Source organism: Zootermopsis nevadensis, unplaced genomic scaffold, assembly GCF_977971745.1.
Source record: "Zootermopsis nevadensis isolate Lab colony 2312 unplaced genomic scaffold, Znev_1.0 Znev_ptg000061l, whole genome shotgun sequence".
Classification (NCBI taxonomy): Eukaryota; Metazoa; Arthropoda; class Insecta; order Blattodea; family Termopsidae; genus Zootermopsis; species Zootermopsis nevadensis.
The window spans coordinates 2,549,163-2,562,120 of record NW_028259192.1 but is presented as its reverse complement, the minus strand read 5'-3'; the positions used below and the strand labels follow the sequence as shown (position 1 = coordinate 2,562,120).

General features: G+C 35.3%; 1 protein-coding gene across 2 annotated transcripts in view; it reads left to right on the top strand.

Moving 5' to 3' along the window:
- Positions 1-12,958, top strand: part of LOC110835676 (uncharacterized) — a 432,687-nt gene that overhangs the window by 203,245 nt on the left and 216,484 nt on the right. The window lies entirely within an intron of this gene.

Sequence of the window (12,958 nt, the reverse complement as noted above, 5' to 3'; positions counted from 1 at the left end):
GAGTTTTTAATATGTTTTCTTTTCTAATAATTTATGTCAGTGAATTATTATTATTATTATTATTATTATTATTATTTAATCTAAAACTTCTTGACGATGGTGAAGAGTCAATTGAATAAAAAAATTTCTTGGATATTATCCATCGTCTAGTAAATATAAAACGTAAAACGACGTTTCGGAGATGGGGCTCTATCTCCGTCTTCAGGTTCCTACAAAGTTGGGCCCACTAGATAGAGCTAATCCCTATCTCTGTCGAATAAAAATTTCCTTGGATATTATCCATCGTCTAGTAAATATAAAACGTAAAAAACGACGTTTCGGAGATGGGACTCTATCTCCGTCTTCAGGTTCATACAAATTTGGGCCCACTAGATAGAGCTAATCCCTATCTCCGTCGAATAAAAATTTCCTTGGATATTATCCATCGTCTAGTAAATATAAAACGTAAAAACGACGTTTCGGAGATGGGACTCTATCTCCGTCTTCAGGTTCCTACAAAGTTGGGCCCACTAGATAGAGCTAATCCCTATCTCCGTCGAATAAAAATTTCCTTGGATATTATCCATCGTCTAGTAAATATAAAACGTAAAAAACGACGTTTCGGAGATGGGACTCTATCTCCGTCTTCAGGTTCCTACAAATTTGGGCCCACTAGATAGAGCTAATCCCTATCTCCGTCGAATAAAAATTTCCTTGGATATTATCCATTGTCTAGTAAATATAAAACGTAAAAAACGACGTTTCGGAGTTGGGACTCTGTCTCAGTCTTCAGGTTCCTACACAGTTGGGCCCACTAGATAGAGCTAATCCCTATCTCCGTCGAATAAAAATTTCCTTGGATATTATCCATCGTCTAGTAAATATAAAACGTAAAACGACGTTTCGGAGATGGGACTCTATCTCCGTCTTCAGGTTCCTACACAGTTGGGCCCACTAGATAGAGCTAATCCCTATCTCCGTCGAATAAAAATTTCCTTGGATATTATCCATCGTCTAGTAAATATAAAACGTAAAAAACGACGTTTCGGAAATGGGACTCTATCTCCGTCTTCAGGTTCCTACAAATTTGGGCCCACTAGATAGAGCTAATCCCTATCTCCGTCGAATAAAAATTTCCTTGGATATTATCCATCGTCTAGTAAATATAAAACGTAAAAAACGACGTTTCGGGGATGGGACTCTATCTCCGTCTTCAGGTTCCTACAAAGTTGGGCCCACTAGATAGAGCTAATCCCTATCTCCGTCGAATAAAAATTTCCTTGGATATTATCCATCGTCTAGTAAATATAAAACGTAAAACGACGTTTCGGAGATGGGACTCTATCTCCGTCTTCAGGTTCCTACAAAGTTGGGCCCACTAGATAGAGCTAATCCCTACGTTTTATATTTACTAGACGATGGATAATATCCAAGGAAATTTTTATTCAATTATTATTATTATTATTCCCAAGTTTTGGGCAGAGATTTTGTTCCCTTTCTGAAGCAAACACGTTGTAACTTCGTAATGTCGGTAATGAAGTGAGAATCAGATACAATTCCGCGTATAGGCTTACTCAAAAATAAACTTCCCCCCCCCCCATATTTTCCTCAGTCAGTTTTCGACTCAGTGACTGTTTTTATATATCCCTGTGAAAATTATAAAAATGAAAGTATATTTGTAGAATACACAGGACAGATGATTATTATGATTCTGAGTTTTTTATTTTTGTGTGTGGCGATTAGTTTAATGATCAAACAGGAAGAATTTTTTTATGAAAGCGACTTCGAGATCTCTTACAACATGGGTTTATATTCAAGTGAGGAAGTCTGTGTATATTATCCTCCCTTGGCACTAAATCATGAAGAACAACAAATTATTACGTGAAGCCCATTTGCTTATTAAAATTAAAACAACTTTGATATTTCTTTCTGCAATGACGTTTGTGGTTCCTGATGGAATCTTAATTCGTGTGGCTACAGTTAAGTCCAAATATATTTAATGTATTGTTAGTATTTGTACCGACTAATTAAATTTCTAAACTTCTTAATGCGACACAAAAACCCGATGAATCCAAGTGAACCCACAGCCAGATTATTTTATATTTCTTTGAACTCAAATATTTATAATGAATTTATTGTTTTAAATAAATATTTTTTCTTGTGGTTTTCTGTGCTGTGACGTCATGTATGTGGTGTGAAGGAAACTACTGTCTTCATCATCACCACCCGAAACGTCGACAGTCTACACTGCGTCATAACCAAACTTGTATTTTTAATCAGCTTGTGGAATCTGCTTTGAGGCTAATAACGCGGGACGTAATTTGAAAACACTTGTTCAAGTGACTGAGGAAAATAGATTTGGTCAGGTTTCGAGACTCAGAAGCAAGTGTAGCTTGTGTTGGTATGTAAAAACTACCCTAGATGAGGGAGTAGCTATTGACGGCTGGAACAAATATTAGGTAACACGGGGTAGTAATAGCCAAAGTATTGCCTTACAGTTGGTAGCCTGACAGTGAGACCAAAATTGAATTGGGTTCGGCCACTTTCCCTGTCTTTGAACCACACGCGTGATGTTATTTTGAAAACTGAGCGGGCAATATCATCGTGAAAAAGTGGCTTATGTTCATCATGCTGTTATCTTGGAAATATTTTATTGTTTACAGCATTTAAAAGGACGTGTTACACATGTTGTAGCTAGGGTTTATAATTGGTGTAATTTATAAATTAAGTGCTTATTACGTGGGATAAATGACCGTTTAAGTTAAACGTCGGATGATGGTCGAAACATTCACAGTTACGAGCTTAGAGTAGGTAATTTTTATGAAATATTTTATGGACAAAAATATAGCACACGGCGTTGGCTGTGCAACGAGAAATACGCCGTATACATTTTCATAGCTTTATTTAATGTTATATTAACCTCGTTATAATTTTTACGGGAGTTAATTACATTCCCAAAAAAAAAAAAAATTCGGGAAATTTTTAACTAACTTTCATTTTACGGAATATATTTTGTCTTACAGGCTTCTAACTGAAAATGTATAAATATTGAAATACACAAAAGAATAGTTTTATCTGTTCTTTTGTATGGATATAAAAAATTGTCTCTGACTTTAAGAGAGAGGGCATAGATTGAGGATGTTGGAGGATGTAAGGTCATGAGTGTAATAGAATAATAGAGAAAAATACGTAATGCAGCACTTCATAATCTGTGTTATACAACAGATATTATTAGAATGATCAAATTAAGAAGGAATATGATATGGGCTGGGCATGTAACGCACGTGGTGAAATGAAAACTACGTCACCATATTTAGCAGGATAACTTTAAAGGCGGTCTAAATGTAGATGATAGAATAATATTAAAACGAATCTAAAAAAAATATGTTGTGGTCCGGATTTGTCCGGCATAGGACGGGGTTCAGTGGTGATCTCTTGTGAAGATGATAAGAAACTTTGTGATTTCATAAAAGGCGGCTAATTTATAAAGTAGTTTATCTCTTAGGCAGTCACACACATGTCGTTTGCGAGACATGATGATTTACTGACGTCTAATTTAACAATGCGCACGAACCGAGCGAGTGGCCTGGATGTCAATTAGGAAGGCGGTTTCATAATAATTTGGTTTAAAAAATATCTGGTAGCTTTTTTTATCAAGTTGTGATTAATTTATTTTTTGATAATGGAGACAAATCAACATTTGTCTGGCACGAAATGCAAGTCCACAGAGTTTAATCTTAACTGAATAAAGAAATAGGTCTATGAATAATGCTTACTATCAGTGGCGAGTGAACATTATAAGTATGAAAAATTAAAATGATTTAGGCTTATCTCATTATGCTTGGCACAAGATGTTTTCTTTCTTAATTATGTAGAATTAATTCTGCTGAAGCTTGTGTACGTACGATTCAAATATTAAAAAAAATAGCCTTATTTTTGTTTTACAGAAAACGATTAATAACAAGATAAAATGAACGAGATTGAACATCGTTTTCTCTGTAACTCAGTTTTGAAACAGAAGTTGTATTTATTCTTTACAAACTGATAGTCGCTCAGATTGCCACGAAGTTCTCGGTCTTTTATAAAAGCTGAGGTTTTATTCTGTCAGTTGGACTAAGTCTGAAGTCAATTTACCGAAGACCCATTTTAGAAGTATCCTCCTATCTACAACCGAGTATTCCAAGAGGTCTCTTTCCATCAGATTTTGCGACTAAATTTGTAGACTTCAAACACGTATAATCTTCCCGAAGCATGTTTCATGTTACTCACTTATATTTCCTGTTTAATTATCCAGATAATTCTTGAGATGATAATGTTATGATGATTATAATTGTTTAATTTTAACCGTCTAATCACAATAAAATATTTTATTAAATATTAAAATATTATTACTACAATTAACATTTAATATTTAAAATATTTAAAATATATTAAAATGATGCTCTTTCTATCGAAATGTTCGATTTACAATTAGAGCGTCATCTTTTTCACGACATGTTTCGGTTTTCAATGAACCATCTTCAGGTGTATAATCGATATAAATTCAAATGTAATATTCTAAATGCAATCCTTCGTCAGATGTTCATTAAATATCGGAAAGTTATCCTCTTCTAGATCAATTGTACTTTGTTATCACATTCAATGTTGTTTCGTAAATGTAAGTCGCGTATAGCGTGATCTTGCGTGGGTGAAATGTTTGTAGTGATTTTTTTATAATCGGTCTGTAAATTAAATAATAATATTATAAAGACTAAATAAATATTAGAGATAGAAAACAAAATAATATATTGAGAAATTTTAAATATTAAATGTTAATTGTAGTAATAATATTTTAATATTTAATAAAATATTTTATTGTGATTAGACGGTTAAAATTAAACAATTACAAGATAATTCTTCCTAAACACCAAAACATTTCCTTCTTCGACTGATTTCTTAAAACACACCAGAAATAAAATCACGACTAAACTGCTGGTTGCCAGAAAATTACCCAGAACTATTTCTGCTCAGATGACTGTAGTCAGGGATATTGAGCGGTTTGATCTGCTGAAGTTTCAGAGATACCTGCTGCTTCGATCATTAGCACGTTGGCTCTCATTGCCTTGATGATAGAGGCAGGAAGTGTCTCCGAAACGTCGGTAAACTTGAACCGAACGAAACGCTGCGATAAAGAGTGCTAACCACTCGGACCAAGAGATGACATAGATTCAGTTCTCTGGACCAATTTTTTTGGACAAACTTTTAAGTGTTCGTCATTTACAGTAACCACCGTAGTTTCGTCGGTGTTGAATTCTTTGTTGTCTGGAAGGCTTCCGGAATCCATTCGTGTGTGATTCTGAACATTTAAGCTCATATTGCAGCCGGATTAGCTTAGTCATTGCACCGACTGGCTATTAGAAGGACGACCGTAGTTCGAACACTAACAGCAGTTGAGATTTTTCAGTTCCCTGCCAAGTCTAAACCGGTTCTGTGGAGTGTACAGCTTTATACTGTCGAAACGTGTAGCTGACCAATCATATCCGCTCAATATCAAGGCGTAGAATGCCCAGGGCTTTACCTCTGTTTTCCCCTTACCCCTCGATATGGTGGATGTTATAGAGGCATGCAAGTTACAATAGAATATTCATGGTTTTATTTCGGGAGTGTTCTGAAAAATCAGCCAACAAAACATATAGAAAATCCTCTTGTGTAAGAAATATATTTAATGAAGAAAAATAGAGGAGAATGTGATGGAAGTAACAAGTAGCAATGGGGAAGATTAGAAATGTACGTGTAATTTTAGTCGGGAAACCTGAAGGAAAGAGAAACGTTGGAAGACCCAGGTATAGATGGTAAAAATTTACCTAAATGAAATTTGGCATATACCTAAGGGTTTAAACTTGAATAAACTGGGTTAGAATATTGTTCATTGGCGGACTATTAAGAAGAAGACAGCGAAACTTGATATTTCGTAAAAGACGGTGGATTTATTGACAAGTTAAGAGACTATCAGTTATGGCGTTGAGCGAGATTATAAGTTCTCATAAAATTCATGATCCGTCAAAATTTCATATCTTACGTAATCTGGTGGAAGTTTACCGACGTTTCAGAGGTTCTTACTGCCTCCATCATCAGGTTACAACCCAGGAGACGACAATGTACTTCCCTTCCAGACTTCCGAACTGAGGAGTCCACTCTTTGGAATCTCTCCACTTGAAAACAATTAATGGAAAACTAAAATTTCTTCAGACTGTACATTTTTGAGATCAGTCTGATTCTTTGAATAGCTCGCTTTGAGGACGTTTCATTTCTGGAAACTGTTTACGATTTGGAATTATGTTCGCCCGTGCAAGAGAGTTCAATTTGGAATCTGTTAATTATGTACGGTTCTCGTGACGTAATCACTGGTCAACTGGATGTCACCCCTGGGACTAGAACGGGGTAGGGTAATTGTAAGCTGACTGTTATTGATTACAAATGACGGGGTCGAATGCGTCCACTCACATATCGGAATGAGCACCTTGGGACGTGAATGCGCGCCAGACCGTGATAGGAACAGCTGCGAGCCAAGATGTGACGCCAAATGTTGGCTAGTGCCGTCATGTCCCACTATACGGCAGCAGTCGTATCAGATGATGAATCAAAACACTCGCTATTTCTGTGCAATCTCAGAGTCTATCGGGATCAATAATACTTAAAAACCATTGCTCACCACATTTCATCGTAAATTACACTATCTATAATAGTTATCATCTGTCGTCAGCATGTTTAATGACACACTTCGTCATCAAGGGTGATACTCAATATAATATTGTTTATCATCAACCATTATAACTATTTAAACATTATTGCTGAATATCAGTGCCATCTATAATCAGTAATGCTTGAAAGAACATCGTCGCCGTGTAGTCTGGTAGAAGTTTACCGACGTTACAGAGGTCCTTGGTGCCTCCATCATTAGTTCATCGCCCTGATGATGGAATTTAACGAGCCTAACCTAACCTAACCTAGCCTAACAACCTAACATAACCTAACATAACCTAACATAACCTAACCTAACCTAGCCTAACATAACCTAACATAACCTAACCTAACCTAGCCTAACATAACCTAACATAACCTAACCTAGCCTAACATAACCTAACCTAACCTAGCCTAACATAACCTAACATAACCTAACCTAGCCTAACATAACCTAACATAACCTAACCTAACCTAACCTAGCCTAACATAACCTAACATAACCTAACCTAACCCAACCTTTTTCACTTTTAATTTCCTGCTTCTATGTAATTGCACCAAGAATCTCCTAACCGATGTCCACAAATAATAATAAAACTTTATATTTAACAGTTTTAATCTAGTTTAAACCTTTAAAAAGTTAAGAAAGATATATTACCAAAAATATTTTTAGCACAGCCGGTGTGTTTTCTCTGCGTTGTATTTGTTGTGGTGCGTCGTTGTAGAATGATGATAATACGAAACCTTCAGTCCGTACCGCGAAGAAAACGCAATCCACAATCATTACAAAAACCAATTAGTTAACGCTGTTTGAGGATGTTAACAATGAGATTAATACAAAACACAAACTCCATCTGTGAGCGAAGTGTGAAATTGTTGATTCCTAAAGACTTTAAATTGCGAGTAATAAATAATAAGATATCTAGTTTTTTGCATAAATTAGATGCATAATTCCTAGCAGGATTACTCTAGAATTAGGTTATTTATCCCGTAATTTAAAAGGTATACGAAGGTCTGTTGTCATTACTGCAAAATCCCTCTCCTTTCTCAGTTTTACGAATTGTGTTCAAATCGCCAAAATGAACTCACTAACAGCATTATAATATGTTGTATCGTTCCATCATATTCGCCTGTTACCTATTAACATATTTTGAGTTTGACATTTCCCGTGATTTCATCTGAATTACTGTACAGATTTTAAGCTTCTATAGTTATGAAGTCTTAATCATATCATTCATAATATCTTCCTTGATTTTTACAGCAGAGAAAATCTATCAAAAAATTTATGAAGGAACTCATTCGTTCTGACGTGCACCGCTCCCAATATTTTATGTTAAGTATAACAATTTTATTTCATATACGAACTTCTTTATCATCGTGTGGCGGTCATACAGTCATTATAAGTCAATTAGTGTGTCAACAGGATTTGTCATCCGAGGCACGCCATGTTTCCCGCTGCATGAGACCCAATTTTGCGGGTAAAACAATCCGTGTTACGTACAGCTCACGTCATGAAACATGCAGTTCCCAGAGAGGGTACAGCGTCTCTCATACGTACTTATTACAGGATTGCTTAACCCTGTCAAGTCGAGTCGCTTTTAGTAATTAGTAGCCTGTTGACGTTTGTTTTGGTGAAGTGAGGTGTTTTCTTCGCGGTACGGACTGAGGTCTTAAATATTATTTTAGAAGTACTTCTGATTCAAGGGGTTAATGTAAGGACATCATTTGGTATGAATGTTCATGATGATATTTTATATTTATTTTTCGATGTCAATTTAAGTTAATCTGATGTAACGACAAGTTTTATAACAAATCGAACGTTTAAATTTCTTTTTCGAATTCGGGAGGTCTAAGGTTCAAAATCCGGGACTGGAAAACTGTATTTAGTATTTTTGTATGTGTTTTTCTCATACGTAGACCACTGGACGTTGTAACGGATGGGCTGTTGGTAGACATTGTATAGGGCAGTGTTATTCAACCTTTTTTGTTCGCGTGCCCCCAGATATAATTTCTCTTCAAATTTGTACCCCCAAAGTTGTTGGTGTATAATTCAAGTTATACATAGTATATAATCTACATCTAAAATAAATTAAATAAATTACATTACTGATTATTCAGTGTTTATCATAAAATAATATATTTTTTTTAAATTTCACGTACCCCCTAAGATGTCTTCGCGTACCCCCAGATATAATTTCTCTTCAAATTTGTACCCCCAAAGCTGTTGGTGTATAATTCAAGTTATACATAGTATATAATCTACATCTAAAATAAATTAAATAAATTTCATTACTGATTATTCAGTGTTTTTCATAAAATAATATATATATTTTTTAAATTTCATGTACCCCCTAAGATGTCTTCGCGTACCCCCAGATATAATTTCTCTCCAACTTTATACCCCCAAAGTTGTTGGTGTATAATTCAAGTTATACGTAGTATATAATCTACATCTAAAATAAATTAAATAAATTACATTACTGATTATTCAGTGTTTATCAAAAAATAATATTTTTTTGAAATTTCACGTACCCCCTAAGATGTCTTCGCGTACCCCCAGATATAATTTCTCTTCAAATTTATACCCCCAAAGTTGTTGGTGTATAATTCAAGTTATACGTAGTATATAATCTACATCTAAAATAAATTAAATAAATTACATTACTGATTATTCAGTGTTTATTATAAAATAATATATTTTTTTTAAATTTCATGTACCCCCTAAGATGTCTTCGAGTACCCCCGAGGTTACGCGTACCCCAGGTTGAATACCACTGGTATAGGGGATAAATTCTGCCGGAGCTTAAAGCTAATTGTTCACCCATTTAAAGTGTCGTGGTTAAGATTGTATGGACCTTTTATTTCCACGAATAATTGCGTTGTGCAATTTTTAAGGACAGTCGAGACTCCGTCTTTGGAACTGTTGCCTTCATATGGTACATGAATAAGTATAGAGCAGCGATGGAATGAATGGGGAAATCACGGAACCTGTCCGAGTGTCACTTTTCTCACTGGGGATCCCACAATGACTGTCCTGGTAGCGAACCCGGGTTCGTGAGCAATGCGTTCGTTTAGTGAGCCCGTGAATCTGTCGGGGTTTCGTAGCTTCTGTCTGTGTAGAACTAGGCTTTTAATGTTTCTAGTTTGAACGACGGGAAGCCAGTTGGCGTTCTCCTTATCTGATAGAGTTATAACGAAACACTTTCTCCCCCCGGATATTTAGGGGTTTCTTCGGGATCTCCTCATTTATCACTTGTTTCATGTAAAATAAGAGGAACTCTTAATGACGTGATTTATAGAAAATAGTTCAGAGTTCAAATGAAATGAGGCAATTATGAGAACACAAATATAGTGGCGGGATGTTTGTAATCCCTTTTTGTTCTTACGGAAATAGAATAATACGAGAAAAACTTGTCGATGTTTTTTTTTGTAAGGACGGTTTCTTAAATACAAGACTTATCTTTTGTTGTTTCGAAATTCTTGTCAGATAACTTTCATTTATAGTCGTAATAAACATCGCACTGGACTTTCTTTCAGACAGCTGAGAGAAGCCGGTGCTACCAACTTTGTTGTTTGAAAAATAACTATCTCACCGTTTTATGTCGTTAATAAAATTTCTGTTCCGTAATAAATAATACTGAACTGGACTTTGTCTTTAAAACTAGGGAGAAGAAATGCGAATATTTTGTGACCTCCAAAAATCTAAGCAGACTATTTGGGAGGAAATAATTTTTAAATTAATATTTATAAACATTTTTAAGTCAGAAGGAATATTTCGTTGTAGACACAGATTGTCATATGGTACGGACTCGTGAATCTTATCCAGGCCGGAGATTTATTTAATCAAGTCAGGTGCAAAATGTGACAATTCCCAAGAAATAATTTAAGCTAAGCAGTGATAGAAATGTTAAGGACATTTTCTGTTTCAAGAACAGCGCATTTGGGGGTCGGAGATTAACAAGAAATGTACTCCTACTCAACATCATGATATAAAGATGAGGGAAATTGTCTCTTTAACGAAGTACAGAAAAAATTACAAATATTAGAAGGAAAATTAAATTTGAGGTTCTCTCGGATATAAAAACGAAGATGTCTGTCTTGTGGGCTGCAGCGCCAGTAGGAGACTACCGACGTTTCAGAGGTCTTTGCTGCTTAATTTTATTTTACAATTTGCATTTAATTCTCCACGTATATTTTAATTTATCGTATGACTTAATTCTGTAACTGTAGTACATTTCATTACTCTCTTATAAGCTACATCTTCACGTTTTCGCTTCTAAATATTTTTTAAAAAAAAGTTTCCTCGCAACATCGTCCTTTCCAATATTCCGCCTTCAACGTTATCAGTTTTCGAATACCAGCCTTAAAACCACAATGAGACATTTATCTCATTTCTTGTACAGTACCGGGGCCAAACCGTGCGTTTTGCCACGTTTTTAGAGTGCGAATAGAGAAAAGCTTTTACTGGCATCCTTTCAAATTCTTTTTATCTTGCATGAAGAAGGCCGCTATAAAATTCGGTCCCCCACAAGTACACCTTGACTCGCCGGATTCTCTCCCCGGAAACCCGGATTCTCTCTCAGGACGATCCATATGGACTTTGTACACTGTAACAGATTTTTCTCCGACTCCTTCGGTTTTCGACTGTCAATATCATTCCACCGCTGCTCTGAATTCACACATACGTTATTTGGGGGATGGACACAGGGGCCGTTATTGGCCCATCACGATAATAGCAACGAATCAGGCAGGCTGTGTTTCCAGGGACTGAGTCTGTATTCCAACTGAGTTTTTGGGTGTGTTCGGAGCTGCAGTGTAATTTCCGGTCTCCGAGAGCTTTACTAATTCAATGTCTTTCAATCAAATTCGGTCCCCCAACCCCGACCCCGATAACAGGATGATGGATGGCGTACTCACACCCCTCTTACGTCACGGATAATTCTGCTTTCGGCCCTCCGGAATCCAATTCTACTTCATGTGTACTGATTCCCTTGCGAAGAAGTTATTGGATCGCATTCAGATAATCTCCGTGTCTTTCGATGTCGTTTCTCAGAAGTTTAAAAATCTTCTTTTCCATTGGATTCGTGCTTTAGAACTGCCATTCTAAATTCATTTATTTACAAGTCAGGCCTAAGATTTTAGCAAATTAATTAACAATATTTTTATATATTGTTTAAATCTTGTCCGTCTAATCACAATAAATTCTTATTAAATATTAAAATATTACAATAATTAACATTTAAAATATTTAAAATATTAAATGATGTTCTTTATCGAAATATTCGATTTACATTAGACCATCATTTTTTCATGTTTCACGACATATTTCAGTTCCTAAAAGAACCATCCTCAGGTGTATATAATTATATAAAGATTCAAATCAATAATAACTTAAATACAATTTCTGAAATACAATTTCTATATATTATTTTAGCGTACATTTTTGTCAGATGTTTATCAGATAACAAAACGATGTTCTTTTCCAGATTTTATTCCATTTTAATAACATATTCGATGTTGTTCTGTATATGTACATCATGCTCAATATGATTTTAGTGTGGGTGAACGTTTTTTTGTTGTTTTTGTATTTTAAATATTTTAAATGTTAATTATTGTAATATTTTAATATTTAATAAGAATTTATTGTGATTAGACGGACAAGATTTAAACAATATATATTTATTATATCACAATATGACCCAACTTTACCATCTTAACAATATTTTGTAAACGGATGAATTATTTTGTTTGTGATTAATTATAATATTCAGATTTATACGTTCTTGGCCACTGCTCTGAAGGACTAATATTTGAACCCCAGAGATTGTGATTGGTAGACCTAGAAGTAGATGGCGGAATCAAAATTTATCTTAAAGAAATGAGTTGCGTGTTTATGAATTTCATTGAACTTGGATCAAGACAGAGACCAATAGCGGGCTCTTTCCAGAAGTGTCATGGAGATTTAAGCTATTTAAGAGGCGGTAATTGACTAGTTAATTTCTTAGTACATGTTTTTGAAGCGAACGCTAACTTTTATTAATCTGTAGGTCGACGTCATCAGCTAGCTAACCGAACTGAGCGCGTCTATTTTCCATTCAATTTGTTTGTTCTCGGAACTGTCATGAGGATTTCTCATTTCCTCACCGCGTCTGAATGAGAAGACAAAGACACGGTGACCGGATGAGAGTTTGACACCATGACCCCGGGGTTAGGTACATTATCAACACAGCCTAACTAATAACTAAATTTATAATAGAGA